The sequence below is a fragment of the Silene latifolia genome, chromosome 3 (assembly GCF_048544455.1).
Source record: "Silene latifolia isolate original U9 population chromosome 3, ASM4854445v1, whole genome shotgun sequence".
Lineage (NCBI taxonomy): Eukaryota > Viridiplantae > Streptophyta > Magnoliopsida > Caryophyllales > Caryophyllaceae > Silene > Silene latifolia.
Genome location: NC_133528.1, coordinates 139,214,585 through 139,220,586, shown reverse-complemented (window position 1 = coordinate 139,220,586; position 6,002 = coordinate 139,214,585). Strand labels below are relative to the sequence as shown.

The window sequence follows — 6,002 nt, the reverse complement described above, 5'->3', positions numbered from 1 at the left end:
TACAAATTAAGGTAATATATATATATATATATATATATATATATATATATATATATATATATATATATATATATATATATATATCATTATATATATACGTGTGTTTTACTCCGCAATATAATAAAGTGAGTTTTTTAAATATTAAAAGTTGAAACCATCCGTATATAATAAATTCCGTATGGAAAAATCTTCAATGACGCCTTATAAGGTTGTAAACTCAATACCTCAGAATAGTCATCTCCAAATTATTTTCAGACCTCTCCATCAACCCTCCCATAGAAATATCTTTGAAGTCTTATCACCACGTGCATGCTTCAAATATTATTTACATCCGAAAAATATTTATTATATCGATAGAAAAATATTAGATACGATTCATCGGTATGGTCGGTATCTACTCCATGTATTACGAATTAAATTTTCATTTCAATTGCTCAATAATCTAAAAAACTATATTCCCTAAATCCGAATTCCAACTTTCGTCTACATTCGAGTCGAGCATCACTAAACGTTAACTTAGTTCATCTCGTTTCGTCAAACATGTATGCCCTCATCTTTAGTCAATCATTAAGGAAAATAAAATAATATGAATCACATATCACTCAATAAACCAATTTTCAACCAAAATTTTACGAATTGTTCTCTTTCAAACGGTTTTGTAAAAATGTCCGCTAATTAATTTTCTGTTCTACAAAAACTAAGATAAGTATTCCTTTTTACAACGTGATCACGTAAAAATGATGTCTTATGTCGGTATGTTTAGTTTTAGAATGTTGTATTGGATTCTTTGAGGTATTAATTGCACTAGTGTTATCACAAAAGATAGAAGTTGTGTCGAAGATAATACCATAGTTATGCAATTGTTGTCGTACCCGAAGAATCTGTGCGCAACAGAGTACTGCACTGTTGTATTCACTTTCAGCCGTGTATAGTGCAACAATATCTTGCTTTTTCAGGTCCATGAAATGAGGCAAGAACCCAAGAAAGTGGCAATACTCAATGTGCTCTTCCTATCCACCGTGTTACCCGCAAAAACCTCGACACATGATTTACTCTTACCATTTTCGTCTTTGTCAAGTGTGATGTTAGAAACCATTGGTGTAGCAAGAGGTTTAACATTAGTCAACCCAAACTTACTTAGCATTCCTTCAAATACTTTTGTTGATGGAGTAAAAATAAACAAATAACAGTCACATAATTGACCCTTTTAGTTACATTAATAGTAGAAGGAAATTCCTTCCATAAATCCTGTAAAACGCAACAAACCAAAAAAAAAAAAAGTTGTAATCTTTAATTTACACACACAAAAATAACACCAAAAAACCAAAAAAGAAATAGCTTGTATCGATTTGAGAAAGCTTTCCTTCATCTAAAACATTGAAAAGGGTAAATCCTGCTGAAGTTTCAAAGAGCACCAACATAATGCAAACCCTTTGAAGATTCAAACTTTATCCTGCTTTCAAATGATATGATAATTATAAGAACAAATTAGAATTAGGGATTCAAGTGTAACCCTAAATTAAAATGCAGAAATTAGTTGGTAGTTAGAGAAGGTTTCATTGTGTTCATATGAATTAAGGTCAATTCTTATGTTTCCCATTAAGTACCTAGAAGGCTAGAATACCAAACACTAAAGTTCTAACAAAATATCCATAAAAGCAGTACAAATCCAGAATACCGAATCTTATGTTTCCCATTAATTACCAAATCAGATGCAAATAACTTCGTCTTTAAGCGCTTTCTGCTAATTCCTATAAATAGAAGCTGATGAAGGAGTTTTAAGGTAGATGATGGTCATAAGAATAATGGAGATGGTAAAAAAGTATTAATTGGAGGAAATCAATGGGGTTTTGATGTTCTAGAGAAGAAAGATTAATGGTGTTAATAAAGTAAGGGGAAGAAAGAGATGGGATAAAATAAAAACCGATTCAGCAGGTAGCCCATCCACTCGTTCTAGTAAAAGAGAATAGATGTGAAAGTTGAGTATATTGGTAGTTAAAATAAAGTTTGGAGTATTTTAAGAAGCACCCCAATAGTTTGGAGTATTGTCATTAAATAACCCAAAATAATAATACTCCAATTTTATTGTTCCTAATTTGCTCAAAATTTATTCCAAAATTATTTCCGTTCCAAATTTAGTAAATATGTACACTATAGTAAATATGTACACTATAAATCACTCAATATAAATGAGATGGGAGAGGAATTAACTAAGTATTAAATTTGCTTATTGATACTTTTGAGTTTTTGTAATACAATGCAGTCTTTCATTTACCTCATTTTGTGAAGAATTACTCTTTATTTATTTTTAATTATTTTTTTACTACCTTTGTTTTTAAGTTTGTTGAAAACTACCAAGCTTTGAATTCTAGCAAGTTTCCATTTATAATCACAAATGTTGAACGTACACAGTACGCAGTACAACCCCTTATATACTGATGAATAATTGAATGAATGACATTGCCATCAAATTTGTACGTACATAGTAAAAAAATATACTTCCTATTAATACGTAAGTACATAATAAAAAAATCGCGATCATATAACTCCGTATTAATATACTCGCAATCTTTAATGTCATGCAAGGAAATTGATTTAAAGTGTTTGTCCAAGGAACGCTTCTACGGCTCTTAAGCATAGCCATACCCAAAAAAGACCGAACAAACAAAAAGAAAATAAAAAAGCAAAGCGCTTCATACGACTATACTTCACAGATTGACGCATCTTGTGACGATTAACTGATTTATTAAGTGGGATTACGGTTACGGGGCGATTAACTGATTTATTAAGTGGGATTACGGTTACGGGGATATCTGATGCATTTCTACCTTCTCTGACCCACTGGTGTGATAATGCCTGTGATGCATTTCTACCTTCTCTGACCCACTGGTGTGATAATGCCTGGGCAGCAGTAAGTCGAGCACTCGGATCCTTTACGAGTAGTTTCCTCACAAAATCTTTGGCACTATAACTTATCGTAGGCCACGGCTTGAGTCGAAAATCAGGATTGTTGTGTAAAACCTCATTGTAGATACCATCTGTAGTTTTATCCAAAAAATGGACGTCTCCCACATAATCTATCTATATATAAAATAATAAAACAACAACCACTCCAATCTTTTTTTTCCCGCCTACTATCTCACCCATCTATCCATCTATCCATTAACCTAACCTAAAACCCTAGAAAGTTGCTTGCAGAAAATCATTAGGCCAAATTAGCCCAAATTTTTTTAACACCTTAACTTATAATGGAATTTATACTTTATTTGGCATACTTCAATCTCTGCACTTCGTCTTCCAAAACAATTAATCTCTGCAATTTTTTTTAAATAACTGTATGAATTAAAGGTTTTAATTTAATATGATTATTATGTCACACTATTTGGGTAACCTTTGCGCTATTTCTAATATTATTATGTGTTTTGCTTAGTAATTTGATGCGTAAATTATCAGTATCCGACTCTCATCCTATTTTGGTATCCTAATAATATAAAACATCCATTATTTTTAACTTTTAATTTTAAAAATTATAGATTGTGAGAAAATGTCATATGGATGAATGAATTATTGTGTTATTCACACACAAATTATTGTGTAAGATGGACTTATACTATGAGACGGTCCCATTATATAAAAGGATGACTCATTTATCATTAACACAAGAATGTTATTCTTTTTACAAAAATGGACTGTCTCACAATATGACACTATCTCACATTAATCTCCCTAATTACTACGGAGTATTTGTTCTTGCCTTTTGTTTCTATACTTTTGGTATGTTTCATACTTTAAGGTAGGTATACCAATGTTTGGTGTTGTAAATTGTTTTTTTTTTCTTGGTGCGCAAGAGGTAATTACATTTTTGAGAATAGTTTTCTTACACTAAGTTTTTGCCATGAATCGTGATATATGTGATGTGGAATTATCATACTATGTACGAGTACAATATTTTGGAGAGCTATGTAATCAATACCGTATTTGAAAAAGTTATTAAGGATTTTATATATTTGCATGCATTAAATTATAGGGGGGTTTGAATCAAGATTGTTATCGAAACTTGAAAAAGATTTTTTTTAGGAAATTAGGTTGATTTTATTTTCCTCGGAAAAAAAGTGTTTTGATAACTAACAAAACAAAATGAGTTTACGCTAGGAGATGAGTTTACATACTCCGATACATTTTTGTTCTTAATCGCTAAGTCATTTACACCAAGTGAAGATGACTATACTTCACGAGTCCAGGTACAACGTGTATCATTGTAATGCTCTTAATATAATAATTTCAGTAATTTATTTTATTAATATTACTTTGTACTTGTTCTTACCTTTTGTTTCTATACTTTTGGTATGTTTCATACTTTCAGGTAGGTATACCAATGTTTGGTGTTGTAAATTGTTTTTTTTTTTTTTGGTGCGCAAGAGGTAATTACATTTTTGAGAATAGTTTTCTTACGCTAAGTTTTTGCCATGAATCGTGATATATAATGTGGAATTATCATACTATGTACGAGTACAATATTTTGAAGAGCTATGCAATCAATACCGTATTTGAAAAAGTTATTAAGGATTTTATATATTTGCATGCATTAAATTATAGGGGGGGTTTGAATCAAGATTGTTATCGAAACTTGAAAAAGATTTGTTTTAGGAAATTAGGTTGATTTTATTTTCCTCGGAAAAAAAGTGTTTTGATAACTAACAAAACAAAATGGGTTTACGCTAGGAGATGAGTTTACATACTCCGATACATTTTTGTTCTTAATCGCTAAGTCATTTACACCAATTGAAGATGACTATACTTCACGAGTCCAGGTATAAGGTGTGTCATTGCAATGCTCTTAATATAATAATTTCAGTAATTTATTTTATTAATGTTACTTTGTACGGAGTATTACACTAAGTTATGAAAGCTTATTCGTATGAGTGACTAAGCATATACATTAATTAATATTCTACTATATACTCTATTCGATCCAGACCAAAAATAACATGAGAGAAAATCGAGAATTTAAGAAAAGGTGGAAAAATGAGAGGTAAAGAAGGAAAACATAGGTGTGGTTGTGGGTTGGTAGGTAGGCTCTAATGCCATATAATGACATTTTGTGTAAATATCAAATGGGTATAAAGACAATTTAGTAATGTTGTGGTCAAATAGGAATGTTACCTTTGGTCTAGATCATCCATTTATAGTAAGTGTTATCTTTGATCTAGATCGCAGAGAGTAGTATTAAGATGGTTTTATATATACCCGTGCATTAGCACGGGTCAGCTAATTTATTAATATACATTATTTATACATAACCGTGCAACTTTGCACGGGTCTAAACTAGTAACATATATGTGATGACACCAATACTCCAGACATCTGACTCGGGTCCAGATCTCCGGTTCAATACTTCAGGCGCGGTATAGCAAGTAGTACCGACAATATCATTGAATTTTTTGCCAGGGCGTATAAAGTTTGATAATCCAAAGTCTATAGCCTTCAAACCTGAATCTTCTTTTCGTGATTTAAACACAAAATTCTCGGGCTTCATATCACGATGAACCAAACCGTGTAAATGACATTCGGCCGCAACTTTCAGCATTTGGCGTACCACCACTACTGCATCTTTCTCTGAATATCGGCTTTCCTTTTTTGCGTTTATACGATTAAGCAATTCCCCGCCTTGACACAACTCTATAACTATGTACACATATTTTTTATCCTCGAATGCATTATAGAAATGAACCACGTTCTCGTGGCCTTTGAGGGCTTTTAGTATCTTCACTTCTCGCTTAACATCCTCCACTGCATTGGGATCAACCATCTTCGCCTTAACGAATCATCTTGACAGCAACACGATGACCATTGGATTTACGAGTAGCAACATAAGTATACCCAAATTGGCCATGACCCAACAATTTCCCAATTGTATATTTCTTGTAAAAATCCTTATCATACCCAAAATCTGTTCTTTTGAGACATGGTAGTACTTCTAATATAGAAGTACAAGTACCCAT

At 31.9% G+C, this 6,002-nt stretch overlaps 1 pseudogene; it reads right to left on the bottom strand.

Annotated features, from left to right (window-relative positions):
• Nucleotides 1-2,595: 2,595 nt before the first annotated feature.
• LOC141649793 (calcium-dependent protein kinase 18-like) lies at nucleotides 2,596-6,002 on the bottom strand (annotated as a pseudogene).